The 17,271-nt window shown below is 35.1% G+C and overlaps 1 long non-coding RNA gene across 1 annotated transcript; it reads right to left on the bottom strand.

The window, feature by feature from the left end:
• Window positions 1-646: 646 nt before the first annotated feature.
• Window positions 647-1,935, bottom strand: LOC136798766 (uncharacterized). The gene is made up of 5 exons (XR_010845432.1): window positions 1,876-1,935; window positions 1,562-1,633; window positions 1,290-1,391; window positions 920-979; window positions 647-685 (listed from the first exon to the last, which is right to left on the bottom strand). It is a non-coding gene; the product is annotated as an uncharacterized lncRNA (long non-coding RNA).
• Between the last annotated feature and the right edge of the window lie 15,336 nt (window positions 1,936-17,271).

The following is a 17,271-nucleotide window of genomic DNA, read 5'->3' as shown; positions in this document are numbered from 1 at the left end:
ACATTGGCACTTAAAGGATTAATGGGATGACTTTCCTGAATATTTCGCTTGGCATGCATTGCTCCTTAAAATTGGCAAAGACGAACGGTATTCCAGCTGTCCATAACTAAACCTTTCAAAATACTGATAAGCATACTAAGATGAATTTACCTTTCTTTATTGGCTTGATAATTTGTCGATTGATTTTTTCCTGTGATTGGGAACTGAAATTAAAAAACGATGAAAAAAGTTATAAAAGGATCTAAATTATTAGAGAAATTTCGGCCAATATATGATTTGACCAAGTCACATACTTCAATAGACATATAATTTAGAAATTTTATTAAGCCCTACGCGTTTTTTTATAAGAGCATAAGGTTCGATGGCAAAAAGAAAAACAAATTAAAAACATTTTAGACAAATGAATAAGGGTTAGACTGCTGGACGCAATATGCTTAAAGTATGACCCCGGGAATTTTTTCTTGTCCGTAGTAGCCATTTGAAATATATAAACTTCATATTTACAGTGACTTTATAGAAGAATTATTATCTAAACCAATGGGGCGCTGCACCCTAAAAACTTTCCAAGAACCATTTCAACTTCCCTGTGAACTTAGAGTTATAAAAACTTCATGAACATTACCTGTTCAGCCGAAAGTCTTGAGACGAGCCTTTAACCTTTGGAATTTCGAGCGATCCAAAGCCACTACAAGAGAAAAATATAAAACAATCATTATTTGGGCAGATTAGGAGGCTGGGAAAATGCTAAAATTCTGCAAAACTTAGTGCTTAGAAGATAATCGTTCCATCATAAATCACCAAAGACTTTTTTGGCCTTGATGAAAACAACAAATATGAACACAGCAAATAATTTTATAGTGCGGTTAGTAAAAAATGGAAATTTAGGTAAAACAGAAAATCAATACAATATTTAACTTACGGCATATATTGGACATATTCCGCCGGAACAAAAAGATACCCCTTCATTTGTACGGGCTTCCTAAAAAGTGAAATCGAAACATTGAAAGTAAAAGTAGTTAGCAATCCACGTATGTTATCATACCTGACATTAAAACAGTTGATTCGTTCCCAGTGAGGCTTACATAAATAAAAAACATCCTTGAAGGAGTATGAAGCTCTCTGTATTTCAAAAACATGTAATTTCAAGGGCGTTTCTGACTTTCAAATCTAATCTAAACTCGAAAGTGAAACATTCGATTCAATAAAAGTTCAAGCAAATAGAGGGAACAAGAGAAATATCAAAACTCAAGAAAAAAATATTGTTTCAGTGAAAGTTTGATATTACTTACGGGATTAGCAATTTGCCTTTTGGTTGAAGTGCATTTTGTGATGATAGTTGTTTCTGGATTGGCTCAGGTCCACCACAAACTTCTCTTACGACAGTAATTTTCCTAAAACAAGAATCACCCTTATTAGAAGTAGACCTGTTTGTTGGAGTTGTTGAGATGGTAGTTTTACCGTTTTAAGGTTATTCATTATTCTATATAGGTTATATTATTATTCCTGGGACACAATATTCTAATTCCTATCATCGATCTGAAAATGTTCCCTTGAAACTTACTGTGACGGATCGTTCATGCGCCAGTCCCGTGATTTAAATACTACTTCAGATGTATCTTTTGATTTGACAATCCTGTAAAAATAATATTGATTATTTAAACTGAGGATAACTAAAATATTTCAGACTGTGTAGTTTTAAGCTAAATAGAAGAAACGTTAAGTCATTGCCCGCAAAATGTACCACCCACTTTCCGGAAAGGTGTAACGCCAGTATAATCATATCAAACGGATATATTCGCTTGAAACCCATCAATAGCGCATACAGTACGCATTTTTAGATTTTTAAATCAAAAAATTTTTTTTATAAATTCTTACAGTTGAGGTGATTTGATAATCTGCTTTGGCTTGGAAACTCTTTTCGACGATGCGTTGACGGCTCTAAACAGAAAAGAAAACATTACACATCAGGATGGTGGTTAAAATAGCTAGATACTTTTAATTTCAAATATGTTCCCTGTCTCGCAGTATTTTCGCCTCATTTTAGGGATCAAAATTTCTTTAAATATACCAGTAGGGATAGAAATTCTATCGTCCTCAGGTCAATAAATCCAGTGAGGATGGGTTTGGAGTGTAGTTTTTTACATTGATTTTTAAAACGGGGATTGAAACAAAAAAAATTTCCAATGGAGCTTGAAATCGTAGAATATCTTTCCAAATTTTCTACGCGTCCGAGGGTCCCACCGGGTAGTGAGACAAGGGAGTAGTATATGAAGAAACAATGGATTCAGAAATTCCAGTCGCTCCGAATATGATAAAAAACAACCTCAAAATGGGGTTCAAACTGGAAAACGTGAACTGATTAAGGTTTGTTGTAATGAAAATTGTAGGTTTTGTTCTAAATCGTATATACACACATTGAATCAAAAAATTGTATTTTGTACTGTATTTTGGCTAAACAAGTAAACAAAATAAATTACTTACCTTTCCCTGGCCAATTTCAAGTGCAAATCCGCGTTTTCCTTTTTATAATTATGAATCTTTGATTCTTTAGCCAAGCAATCATTGCTGACGATTTTATGCTTAATTTTTAAAATTTCTATTTCCTTTGAAAGGCGAGCAATATTTTGCTTTGACTTTTGCAACTCAATGTTGGCTAATGTCATGGCATCCATTTCTTAAGAATATTTTCTTATAAGAACTGAACAAAACGCGACTAATAACCAACTAACTTAAATTCGAATTGATTCCTTTCCGAAGCAAAGTTGAATCTAAATCACCTTGAAAATAAAATCTGACGTCAAATATTTTCTCTACAATACACAGAAATTGACGTCACCATTTTGGAGCCTAATAGCTTTGCATTCAGATTGTTGCTAATAATGGAAAATGAACTGTGAATCAAGTCGATGATGGGAGAAGAATCTCTCGAAACGTAGCCAAATGTAAATCTCGTGATCCAAGCCACGATAAATTTTCAATATGAACAACACTGGGTCGACAAACTCAAACTTAAGACCAAATCGCTTTATTTTGACCACTTAATAAAACACACGTTTGTTTTACTTATTCCAATAAAGGCCTATTTCCTGTTTTTGCCTGCAAACAGTTTAAATTAGACCTTCAACCATGAACTTCTGATGGATTGCCAAAAAAGTTATCTCAAAGGAAATTTAACGGGCAGCTATGGGTATTAAATCAGGGAGAAATTATATGTTAGAAACAGCCTTAGAACCTTGAACGGAAGTTTTCGATATTGAGGTTTTTATTGTTATAAAACCATTATTAATTACATCCGTCGTTGAATTTTTAACAATTCGATTAGATTGTTAGATATTTCTGTTCATTAATGTCATATCATATGTACAGCCTACCCAATGAGAATCCAAGTCTTTTAGTCCATAAAAACCTTGTTAAAATTGTTTTTCAGCAGGATTGTTCAATAATACTGTAATAGCAACATATTTAATTCACTTTATCATCTATGAAAGATTCGAAACTGTCCACTTATCCCTTTTTGCAAGCGTATCATTGATTTCAAATCCCCGAATTGCATGGGCTAGATCGGAAATTCCTGGATGGAAAATGAAGCTACTTATTTCCCATCCAGGACATGTGACCCGTGTGTTTTTCAAACAAAATTTCAAAATACAGGGGCAAACTAAAGACTTCACTTTTTCTTGTTTGAGAAAGTTTGAAGATTCCTCTCTTGCCCCTTGCCTCTCAGGGCTTCAAACTCAATGACCTGCATATGTTTAGTATTTTTGTCGAGAGTTTTTTCCTTTGCTAAATATCAGATGTAATGAAGTATGTAGTTAATGTGTGTGATATGAAATTTGAGGTCGAAAAAATCTTTTACAGTTTTCTAAATTGAGATGAAATTGAAAAATATGTCCTTTTTATTGATTCGTTCATAGTCTGTTAAATGACGCGCCTTACGCGCCCACGCGCCTTACATTTATTGATGCGCGCTACGCGCCCACACGCCTTACGCGCCCACGCACCCTACGCACCCACGCGCCTTACGCGCCCACGCGCCTTATTATCGACGCGCCCTATTAATTTTTGATGCAATTAGTTCTTTTAAAGCAAGGAAGGAATTGTGTTTAAGGTCAGCATATTCATTTTTCTTATAAGCATCGTCTTTATCAGATACCAATCAATAACTTTTGATTTGTGAGGCAATTAGGCTTTCGGTAATTATGAAAAAAAATTCAAAAATTTTGTTAATAATACGAGGGAAAAATAAATCAGACAATTTAATTTGGAAATAAATGCTACTTGACAAAGTTTACCATGCATCTTTGAATCGATAGTTTTAAAAGTATGCTTACGCACCAGCCCTATCTGATCAATAATAATGTAATGCCTATGTACGCCTCTATAACAAATTCTACCATTCTTACACCCCTGTCTCAGTAACCCGGTTAAGTTTAAAAGCTCACCGGGGTGGCTAAGAAAATAACAGGATTTCACCAGGGCAGATTTTTGAATTAAAAAAGTCGCCGGGTTGGAAAATTTGAGGTAAATTTTCATCGGGGTACAGTTTTTTTCATATAAAAACCAGTAAAATGTTTTGATGCTATGACTACTATTTTGATTTTAAGCTTCAAATTGTTCTAATGCTTTTTATACTCCCTGCTTGTAATACTAAACCTCGATTTGGCTAAGATCGCCCCGGTCAAAAAGGGGAAATGCTTATCGCCCTGTACCAAAAAATTGAGAAATTTGAACCCGGATGTTTATTGGAGTTATTTTTTTATCAACCTATTTCAATGCTTCCAGTGAGTCTACATTCTAAATACAAGGTCAATCTGAAGAGTAGTTCAAGATTTATGGCTAGTTTTCTGTTTAATTAAATCATTTGAAATTAAGACAGTTTTGCCATGAAGGTTGCAATGCCCATAATATATGAAAATGTCGAAATTGACAAACTAAAATGTATTTTTTTCCAATAAATAATCTCAAATACAAAAAATATCTTTGCTAGCGAATACGTGTATCAAACGACCCATTCAATTTTTCAACAGTTTTCAGCGAAATTACATAAAACCCAAACGCTTTAAAGTCTAGTACATTGAATATGAGTAAAATTTTCTCATAAAAACAATCTTAAATGTGTCCCCAGGGTTATGATGGAAAGCTCTTCAAGTTTAAAAAGTATTCGCAAAATTGCAATATATTATTGTTCTGTTTAAAATGTAAGAAGTTTAAGAAATATTTAGAAAGAAAATAATAAATTGAATAAAAAATGAAACTAGCAAATAAATATGGATTTGTGTTGCAATTTTGCGATTACTTTTTAAACTTGAAGAGCTTTCCATCATAACCCTAGGAACACATTTAAGATTGTTTATATGAGAATATTTTACACATATTCAATGTACTAGACTTTAAAGCGTCTGGATTTTATCGGCTAGTTCGAAACGCAGGTTCAGGTTTCAGGTTACAGGTTCAGGTTTCAGGTTACAGGTTAAATCTTCTTGATGGAAATTTCAAAAATAAAATATCCCAACGTGTAGAGTGAAGCTTTGCGATTTCGACAATATATAGATTATTCTATAATTGTTAGTAGTCCTTGAATTATCATACAAAGTAAAATGTCTGATTTTATTTTGAAACGCGTTCAATTTACTGACTTAATATTCATTTTACAGATCGGTGTTTCTAATCCGAAGTTCACGCACTGTGGATCCCCTGATCGAATCCGATCCGATTCGGGTCAAAGTCCCAATTTTTGACCAGGTTTTGATATTTTATGTTTTCTTGGGTGTAGATACCAAAAAAAGTGGTCCGAAGTCCTGAAAAGTTCATGAGAAGGGGGGGGGGGGTCAGAACTCGTACCAGACCCCGGTGGGATGGAAAGCAGTGATACGTTTCTACAACTCGTGAACCACTTGGTACTGACGTACACCTTCAGCCAAGTCTAAAAAAATACTCTGAGGGGTCCCTATTGAGCTCTGGGACAAGCCTGGCTAGAAATATCAACAACATACGGCTTGAAGTTGGCTCAGTGGTACAAGGTGTAGGGTTCACGCACTAGGGGTCCCCGGGTGGAACCGGGTTAAGGTCACCTTTAAGATTTTTATCCAGGTTTCGATATTTCATGTTTTTTATGTGTAGATTCCGAAAAAATAGGTCATAAGTCCTGAAAAGTTGACAGAAGGGCGCTAAATTTACGGGACAGTAAATGACCCCCTCCCCCAGCGCCGGACTGGGTAGGTCTCACGACTTGAAACTTTCTGGAGACGTCAAGCATATCGAAGGGGGAAAGCATGCCAAATTTCATCACTCCACCGTCACCGGTCGTCGGGCTACGGGCCGCGCATGGTACGCTGCAGGACGTCCCCGTACGAACGATTACCGCGGACCGTACGTACGACGTTTTTAGCCGGTCAATTTTTCTCTTTTATCACCCACAAGAGGTATACCAGAAATATATACAGAAGAAAACTATATACATGTTAGAAAAAAAAACTTTTAACATAGTACACAGAAAAGAGAAAAATAATTAAGAATTTTTTTATCCGGTCTGCAAACTTCAAGTCGAAATGATATATCTGGTCTGGCAATTATTCCGTTTTAACCTGTAACCTGAAAAGATATTTTTTGAGATTATTTATTTATTTTAGTTTGTCAATTTCGACATTTTCATATATTATGGGCATTGCAACCTTCATGGCAAAACTGTCTTAATTTCGCATGATTTAATTATAAACAGAAAACTAGCCATAAATCTTGAACTACTCTTCAGATTGACCTTGTATTTAGAATGTAGACTCACTGGAAGCATTGAAATAGGTTGATAAAAAAATAACTCCAATAAACATCCGGATTCAATTTTTCAGTTTTTCGGTACAGGGCGATAAGAATTTCCCCTTTTTGACCGGGGTGACCTAAAAAGGATGGCCTCAAGTACAAATTTCTAAAATTTGACCGGGTTCAAATTTTTGATTATTTTTTGACCGGGGTAACCAATTTTCCACCGGGGACAAAATTTGGCCTGTTTTTAGGCATTTTTTTCACCGGGCTACTCACCGGGGTGGATCTGACCGGGCCACTGACTCAGGGTTGTATATCATGTTTATAAAATATTTGCAACAGTTTATTTAATTACGATTTTCGACATTTTACTTTGATTTTCATGGATTGATAATTTCAGATCCACTCAGATTCTCACATCCTAAATCTAGCCTGAACGATGATAATACATTAATAATTTCTCTCGTCATACCTAAGTTTTTATTGAATCAAACCGGATTCTATTTGCCAAGTCTCACCTAAATCACTTTGGTTTTCCATGAGACGCCTTGGAAAGAGACAAATTTTTCAGAAACGCAAAATGATAGTTTCACAAGACTCTGAAAAATTTCGCGGTAAGTAAAGGTGTATCTCTCTTATTAAGATATTTACAAAATTGTTTTAATACTAAGATATTCCATCGAGACTTAGTATTAAATTTTTCTTATTTTTTAGTTCTTGTTCTAATATTATAATAGAAAAAGTGTACCTAATCTATCTTCGATAGAAGGAAAACTTTTATAAATAGTGCATTATCGAAACATTATCAAAATATATCTCAAATAATAACGATATATTTCACAGTATCTCCAAAGTTTTACAATTAGCTCTTCACCTGGAAATTGAGTATGATAAATATATATGTAGCGTATAAAAAATATTGGACCGGTTGTACTAGAGACTAGAAGGCTAAGAGTTGGTAAAGGCAAGTATGTTCCATTGAGTTTCAAGCCCGAAGGGCTAGAGGTCAATCTCTAACCTTTCTCAGGCAAGAAAAATTGAAGCCTTAAAATATGCGCCGTATTTTTGATGACGGATTGAATCTAGCAATTCCTTTGTTTTCGAGTGATATATTTTTCGAAATTAAGCGGTAAATTTTAGTTTCAATCTGTCATTTGTGTAAAAATCAGGCGGGTCGCTCAAGGCCGCGCAACTTTGGTAGGATTTGTTGGCTTCAAATCCTACCAAAGAGATTGACCTCTAGCCCTTCGGGCTTGAAACTCAATGGTATGTTCGATCAAATACCGTTGTAGAGTAGTACGAGCTTGACAAAAGTAGACTGAGTGAACGTAGTACTAGTGGCTTGTGCCAGACCGGTGTAAAACCAAAGTTTGAATTTAGATTAAGCTATAAAATACTACAAAATTGATACAACTATTGATAACAACTAATAGAACTAATTCCTCCATGGACAGTAAAATAAAGTACGACCAGACTAAGACATGAGCTGCATTTTAGTCTCCATTTACCATATTCCATTTAATCAGTATTTGAAATAATTCTGTGTCGAGTTTGAAAAATCAAGCCACCAATTCGTTAAACGAGACACACAGATATAGCAAATAACCATTTTCACACGTAGCATCATGGAAAAAGTTCCAATCTTGTTCTAATTTACACATAAACTCCATTTTAGTGTCCATCAACAAATTCCAGAATCAGTTTATTGAAATGATTCTGTGTCGAGTTTGAAAATCATGCCACGTCCCATTAGCATTATTGTCACTGACCGTTGTTAACAGCGACAGATCCACAAGTAACCTTTTGTTCATCAAGAAATATGTTTCAATCTTATTCAAATTTACATATGAGCTGCATTTCGGTTTATTCATTTCTATATTAGAGGCTATTATTTCCTAATAATAAAGTCTTTTTGAAAACAAGAAACCAAAAATGAAAGTGATTTAAGGTAGAATTTTCACTCAGAAAGCTTTATGAAAACTTGAGCAAAAATTATAAGATATGACAGAATGTTGAAAAAGGTTTACAAAGAAAAATGCCTACAAAGTTTCTTTGCTTTGAAAGTCTCTTAACCACTAAAGCAAAGAAAATGTTCAAGAATTAAGTATGAATCAACACAAATCAATCTCCTCGCTTCGACCGCCATTTTGTTTTGTTTTGAAAACATTTGTTGTTTAAGGAGCGCGGAATCAGAAAATATATCTTTTTTAGCCAGTACCCGACTTTAGCAAACTTTTCCCTGTCCAGACGGCAAAAAGTGTGTTACTGGTATTAAGCGCCGTTTCTACCAAAACGGACAGACAGAAGGAAACACGGACAAAAAATAGTGAGACTGTCTTTAAAGGCCCACTCGCTAGCGCTGGGCCAAAAAGAGGGTATTATTTACAACAGTTCATCAGAAACTGTTCATCAGTGTTCTAAAATCAAGTTTTCCTTATAATAAGGTGAGTCACATGCGCCGAAGAAGCAATCCAAGCCTGCCAAACAAATGTTAAACGTGCCACAAGATCATTTAGCAGACATTTACGAAGAGCCCGAAGATGAAGATGAGAATCCACAAGGATATCTTCAAACCAAACTATCCTTTGATCTGGCTAAAATTGACATCAAGTTTTAGTTGAAACCATCTGATATGACATTTATAGATGAATTTTTAGCGAGGACGGATGATTGGTTGTTAGCTCTATTCACTATCTATTAGTAACCTGTGTGTTGATGGAGACATCATGTCCACGCAAGCTATGAAGATGAGTGTTCGATTGGACACTTTGGATGATATGAGACCTATCGAGGAGCATGAAGGTTGGTATTCATCTTAGCTGTTTGTCCTAATCACACATATCTTGAAAACACTATATAAAGCTACTCTGTATTTCCCGAGCAACAGCAGGTGAAGCAAAATATGTCGCCGTCTTTGCTGAAAGTAGACCACAATATAAACCTTTGTTTTCACGGTTGAAACTTTTTCGACACTGTAATCACTTCAAAATTCAAGGATCGCGCAAGCTAGATTTTGACGTCACTTCATTCAAGATGGCGAATTATTTTGTTTTCGAAAAATCTCTATCTACAATCATGGTTGTAATATTAGTTGTAATAGACTTCAAGTCTGTTCCAATGAAAGTGGCAGTCCGCACATTTTGATTTTGATACATCACTCTTGAGGACAAAACATAAAATGTAAAGTAATACCCCGGTGAAAAGATCTTAAGTGGGTCATTTTAAAATTTCGTAAATGAAGATGAAAAAAAAAAGATTTTTAATCTGCACTGGTGATCAAGAAAGACCTGAGACTAAAGTCTCTATTTTCGTCCATAACCCGCAAATCGTTTTACTAGCAGATGCAAAGGATGTCAAAAAAAATGCAATCTTTCTTACAACCAAAATAAATTTCCAATATTTCGAATTGCGAGATACTCAAAAAATAACTGGCGCTGTTTCTAACACCGCTATTTTGTCGACTGCTTTGAAGAATGAGCATCAGAGTGATATATCAACAGTGTTGTCATTAGATTCCATCAATCTCCACTCGTAAGCACCCATCACTGGTAAACCTCATATGAGTGTCAGCACAAACTTTGATCAAACTGAATATCTCACCCAAAACCATCCGAACTTTATCAGCGTGTGCTGGTTACATCACCAATGATCCAACAGATAAAGAGATCAAAGAAGCCCGAAAAGCCATGCGTGATTTATGGCAAATTCAAACGTTCACCAATAAGCGACCGTGGTAATACTTTTGGTAAATTCTTAATTTTTTTTAATACACCTGAGAAGAGGGGGCTGGGTTCAAAGTTGCAGTGACGGCGCTTTGTATTGATGCATTCATATTTGTCTAAGGAGTTTGATGACATCACATTCATTTCCGTGATTTCTTAACTCCAATCCAACCTTCTAAAGTCTATTTCAAATTGGCTGGCAGTGTTTTTTCAAACCTCAATAACTTTTGATCGAATTTGAATTAAGTAGCGATTTTGTGCTCGTTGAAAAGACAAAATGGAGTGGGATATTGTCATAATAAAGATCGAAAAATGAAGATTGAAAACGAAGAAGAAGTAAATCAACTTCTTCAATGATTGTGCTATAATTATCTTTTCACACGAGTGATTCTTTGATCTTAGAACATCATTAAAGGTCTCCACTTGCACGCGCTGCGATTGCACTTTTTGACTTCAATCCTTTTTGCTTGGAAAAAAGATTACGTCATAAAAATGAAGCGCTCGCTCGAAAATAAAGCTGAACACATTTCAACTTTTTTCAACCGTTACGTCAGATTGCACCAATGGAGTTTCTTCATTTTTCCTTTGGCCAATAGCGTGGAAGTATTGCTCGAAAAAGTGCGATCAGAGCGCGCGCAAGTGGAGACCGCGGTCTTAAAGGTTTTGTTTTTAACCCTTTAAGTGCTAATGTCGTATATATCAAACATGGGCTATGTAGGAGGGTGAAGCCCTCCTGTAATGCCTAGTTTGAGTTAGAAATCGTCATTTTTGGTCTCGTATGAATTGGATTGGGCTTCATGGCGAAGCAAAAAAAGAAAATCAAAAGTGAGTCTTTTCAGCGAGATTTTAAGCTAAAAAGTCAAAAATAATTGACAAGAATCCACTTTTGGCCATTTTTGGTCAATGAGTTATCCAAGAACCTCCAAATTTGGCCCTGATTAACTTGATTCTGTCCTCAAACGAATTAGTTTAAAATATCACTCGGGTGCCACTCGGCACCTTTCTATCATTTAGTCAGGGCCTGACTGCTTTAATTTCCCTTACCTTCCCCCCCGCTTAGCAACCACCCACCCTGTCCTTCCTTAATTGGGCGGCACTGAAGGCGCTTAAAAGAAAGAGGAGACTGTAAGCTATTCAACGGGCTATAAACGAGCTTCTAACTCCTTCTAGAGCCGGAGATATAAGCCTTTAAAGTTTGAGCTAGCGATTTCCTTTAAAAAACTTAGAAAAAATGACCTTGGCTTAAAGAGTTAAATAAGAGTGATATTGTTTGATACTCATCAATTTCAATTCGCAAGCTTTTTCACATTGGAGTGACACGGATGTGGAGCAAGATTGGTCAGAAGTAGGAAAAGAAAAACGTTTTTACGTTTTTTTTTTACAATACGAAGGCAGTATCCTGATATGAAATATGTGCCTGATATGAAACGGGAACACTGAAAAAAAAGTTTTTTTTGGACTTTGTGAAATATTTTATAATTAATTTTTCCTGATTTTTTGCATGAAAGCAGGGTACCACCATCGGTAAAATGTGGTTGAAGCAGATTTTCACGCCTCAATAATTGAATCTTTATCCATAAAAATCACTATTTATAAGAATTCATCAATGTTCCTAGCCAAATTACTCAATTTTTTTGATGAGATAGATGTTCTTTTCCTTCTAATCCCCTCCCTTGAAACCACCCCAATGGGCATGGGGGACAATTATGAAAACAAACGACGAATTCTAATAAATCGTCACTATTTGTGTTGCGAATGATTGTTTTAACGGTCATGCTCAAGTAGATATCAATTATATATGTCGTTAAATGCATAACGAGGTAAGTCCATAAAATTATCACTTGTCCATCTTTGTTTTTCCATGTTTTAATTTTTTTTTTCTTTTTTACAATATTCCACTCCAGATTATCTTTTTAACGAGAACAAAACCGCTAACTAAAGTCTATTCACGATAAGTGTGCACTCTTTTTTCTTTTACCTATAACTTTTGAAGGAATTCTTCAATCTTTATAAATTTGGTATCGTTGGAGAGATATTTGTGAGTGGAACAATTTGAAATAAAAAAGTCTTCAAAAAGATTCTAAAAATGAAGATGAAAATGAAGAAGAAAAAAATGAAGATCTTGTAGAAAAGTGCTATAACTTTCATTTTCACTGGAGAGATTCTTTGATCTTTGGAAGTCATCACTGTGAAAAAATTTCACTAAAATATTTATTCAATACAAAGTTATGATACAAAGTTAACAAGTGATTGACCCCAAAAAACAGCAGAAAACAGCGTTTCTAGACGTCAATTAGCTTATAACTTTGTTTGATATCTTTTGACTGAATGATTATTTTTGAGAAATTTTTTCACAGTGATGACGTTCGATGATCAAGGTTTCACTTCAGTGAAAATGATAGTTATAGCACTTTTCTACAAGATCTTCATTTTTTTCTTCTTCGTTTTCATCTTCATTTTCAGAATATTTTTGAAGATATTTTTATTTTAAATTGTTCCACTCACTAATATCTTTCTAATGACACCAAATTTATAAAGATTGAATAATTCCTTCAAAAGTTATAGGTAAAAGAAAAAAGAGTGCACACTTATCGTGAATAGACTTTAATTCAAATTCTATCAAAAGTTATTGAGATTTGTAAAAACACTGCCAGCTAATTTGAAATAGACTTTTGATTGTATTAATTGACCTAGCGCTAGCGAGTGGGCCACTATTTTTTGTCCGTGTTTCCTTCTGTCTGTGCGTTTTTGTAGAAACGGCGCTTAATACCAGTAACACACTTCTTGCCGTCTGGACAAGGAAAAGCTTGTGAAAGTCGGGTATATGGCTAAAATATATATATTTTCTGATTCCGCGCTACTTAAACAACAAATTTTTTCAAAACAAAACAAGATGGCGGTCGAAGCGAGGATATTGATTTCATGTGTTGAACATCTTCTTTGCTTTAGTGGTCAAGAGACTTTCAAACCAAAGAAACTTTATAGTGATTTTTCTGTGTAAACTTTTTCAACATTCTGTCATATCTTATAGTTTTTGCTCAAGTTTTCATAAAGCTTTCTGAGTGGAAATTCTACCTTTAATCACTTTCATTTTTGGTTTCTTGTTTTCAAATAGTCTGGAGATTCATACTCTCTATTCAAACTTACACCACATAAGCAAAAATCTCATCAGAAACTTCTCATTGAGAGTATGGTATTTTTGACCCAGTTTGAATTTGTTTACATTTGGTTTGAATTTCGTGCCAAAAAGCCGTTGATAAGGTTAGCCAATCAGGGTTGCGCACTTCAAATCAAAACAATAATATCACGTGATTTCAACAATTGTTTAACAGACAATAGAATTATGCGACCAGATTTGGCATTTACAAAAATACCCGGCTACTCTGCTATTTCTATATAATTATTCGTTTTAACTAAATGTTTTAATTCGAAATCAAACGAACAGAGTAGACGGGTCTCTCAGCTAGTTTTCAAAAAGACTTTATTATTTACCGTGTAAAGCACAGCTCAAAATCATATATTTACGCTGTGCCGACGAATCGAGATTCTATTCATTGCGCAATCACCTTGTCGGTTTGTTTATCATTTTGTTTTGCTTGACGCAGTAAAATTTAAAATCCTTTGGCCGTCTCTTTCCTTGGGGAAATTTGAATTCTTGTTAAACACTTTTTGGAATTTTTGTGGAAAAAAATTTCACTTTTGCTGGGCCTTCACGCCCAACGGGCTTCTTGTTTGTGTATTAAGTCTACTTCAGACTTAAGGTTGACTCAAAACTTCAGTTTATTCCAGACTTCAGTTTGACCCAAGACTCTGTATTTTTTAAAAGATACTTAACTTAAAGTAGGTATAATGGTCGTTGGCTTATAGGCAACAAAAAGCGCTTAAAAATGATCACACCGGGCTTTGGCCACATGCTTCACTTGTGTACCCATCACATCCAGGCTTTTAGACCTGCCCCCATTGTTATATTACATCAGACATTCACACACAGTCGAGGGATAGAGCGTCCAGTTAAACGGGGAAAGAAAAATTGAATATTTTGGACCAAAAATCTTGAATCTAGCTAGGTATGTTTTTGTGAACAGAGTTTAAATTTCAAATTATTGTTGCCAAGTATTTCAGAAGAGGATAACGCTAACTTGGTGTATTTTTCTTTTGGTGCCCCCAAAAGTCGTCCGATTAGGGGAAGGGGTTTCAATTTCCTTGATTTTCTCGCTCTACTCACAAGTTTTTTGAGTATTTACATACTAATACAAAATGGTAATGCGTAAGAAATTCGAGTTTAAATTTGTTTAAAGCTCTATTTTTATTACCCTCGTGATGAAAAATGACAGGGTAATGGGGACTCGCAGGATTCTGTACATTTTTCGGACCTACCTGGAGGTTCTGAATTAACCGATGTCCAATCTCAAGGTTGGCTCATTAGTTTTTTTCTGATTTTTGGCGCAAAGATGCGTATTAGCAATGCGATTTTGAGAAAAAATAATTTCCTGCCGAAAATCGCCTTTTCCTTATATTTCTTTGTTTTGTTTCACACAAAAACATAATTGATAACAATGCCCACCATCATAAAACTGATTTTTGCAACTGGAAATTTCTTTTTTCCCTACACCTCTTCCCTCTCCCCCCATCAACAATCAATGATGAAATTTAATGCGTTATGCAATTGCGCTAAACGCTATATTTTCTGACTGATTGTTTATATTTTTAGTTTCCTTAAAACGGCTCTAACAACAACCTTCATAATTGTCATTGAAGAAAAGCATAAAATGACGCAGGGTTTAATTATCATTAAACTAATTAACGATATCGTAACTTGACTAAATCTAAAATAAAAGCGCATTTCTTTTTTCCCGGTATCTCGGATCTAAACTTTTTTTTATAAGAACATTTAAAAATTGGGATTCTCTTATCTTTTTGGCCCTACCTCAGAGGTCCTTTAAATTAACCAATGTCCGCGTCCACGTCCGTTGGTCTGTTACAAGCTTTTCTCGGGATTGGCTGATTAGTTTTTTTCTGATTTTTTTTTTAAATGATGAAATGTAAAGGAGCCCGATTTTTGAGAAAAGAGAAAAAAAATGGGGGGGGTGCCTAAAAATAGGGTTTTTGACCTTTGTGCGGAGTCGCTTCATTTGTTTTTTCTGAAGTTTCTCACAAAGACAGAGGGCAAGCCTTATTTGCCTTAAGAAAACTTTGGGGATATACTGTGACGGCCGCTGGCCTTTGTTTTGATATGTTTTAATTTTATATTACGTCATTAGTCACTTGGGATTGCGTCTCTCATTGTCTTCAGTGTATTCGATTTATTGCGTCTTTTGTGTGTCATCTTAGTAATATTTATAATGTATATAATTAGGTCATTAGGGAATTGTAGAATTTTGAGGCGTATGAATTAAATTGTAAACGAATTTTCTACATTTATGTAACAGTAGTAATGTTGTGTATGTGATGTGAAGTCCAATTTTTGGTGTGCTTGTTTTGGTGTCGTGGAAAACTTTTTTAGTTAGTATCTATTTTGGTTTGTATTTAGTCAGTAAACTTTTATTTCTATCCTATCTATGTTCTAATGTGTTTGCTTGTATAGCCCTAGGTTAAGATAGCTTTAGGATAAAGTTTTTCGTTTGTACATATTCTAAGAGTTTGTATTTTTTTGTGTTTAGCGTTTGGAATAGCAATCCAATCAGTGAAAATTATCGCACACCTTTCGTATCCTCCCAACGTCCCCTGTGGCCGTTACAGTAAAAAAGTTATCACCATATCGTATGCTTCGCATTGCTATCTCAACCGTTTCGTTTCGATTCTCGTTTCTTACCGATTCTCGTATCGTATCGAATCTCGTATCTAATTTCGTATTTAACCAGTTTGCAAAAACTGGTCTCGTATCTCGTATCCAATCGAATCTCTATTGACTCGATTTCGTATCGTATTTAGTCGATTCCGGCCAAATCGACCTCGTATCCTCAAAATCATCAAATGTTGTTTTGATTTGAACTCGTATCGATCTAATCGAATTTCAACGATTCTATCGAATCCAATCGAATTTTATCGATCTAATCGAATTCAATCGAATTTTATCGATTTCATCGAATTCAATCGATTTCATCGAAATTTATCGATTTCATCGAATTCAATCGATTTCATCGAAATTTATCGATTTCATCGAATCCAATCGAATTTTATCGAATTAATCGAATCGAACCGATTTTCATGTCTCATCGATTCATATCGTTTTATCAAAAAATCGACTCGTGTACAGTCGCTTTGAATCGAATTTATCGAATCCAATCGTGTTATCGATTTCTGTTCGCAATCGTATCGCACATATCGTTATCGCTATTTTATCGTTTTACATCCAGCCAGTTTTCTACCGTGTTCATTCACTCGCATTTCAATGGCGTCTAAACGCGCGGGCCGCGGCGTGCAGCACCGCCCAGTAACACGTGGTATATTGACACAGCACGCCCTTTGGCAAGAAGATCGCTTGAAACTCCAGAAAATCGTTAAAGAAAAGATTGCTAAAGTAAAGGCTATGTTAGAGATCAATTCAGAAGATGTCGAAGAAGGTTATGCAGAGTTAGAAAGATATTTCAAACAGTTGCTAGTGGCTCACACAAAATGTCAGATGTTGTTAGAACATGACGAACCGAAGTATTCTGACTTGGTCGAAAAGCTAGACAAATCAGTTCATCTTATCAAGAGAAGAATAATTGAAAGATCGTTGAATGGATCTGTTGGTCCCAGTAGTCAAGAACCAAGAACTCCACAGAACTCCACAGAACTTAGAACTCAA

The sequence above is a fragment of the Clytia hemisphaerica genome, unplaced genomic scaffold (assembly GCF_902728285.1).
Source record: "Clytia hemisphaerica strain Z4C2 unplaced genomic scaffold, Clytia hemisphaerica genome assembly, whole genome shotgun sequence".
NCBI lineage: Eukaryota > Metazoa > Cnidaria > Hydrozoa > Leptothecata > Clytiidae > Clytia > Clytia hemisphaerica.
The sequence above is the reverse complement of the archived record's forward strand: the minus strand, read 5'-3'. Positions and strand labels throughout refer to the sequence as shown.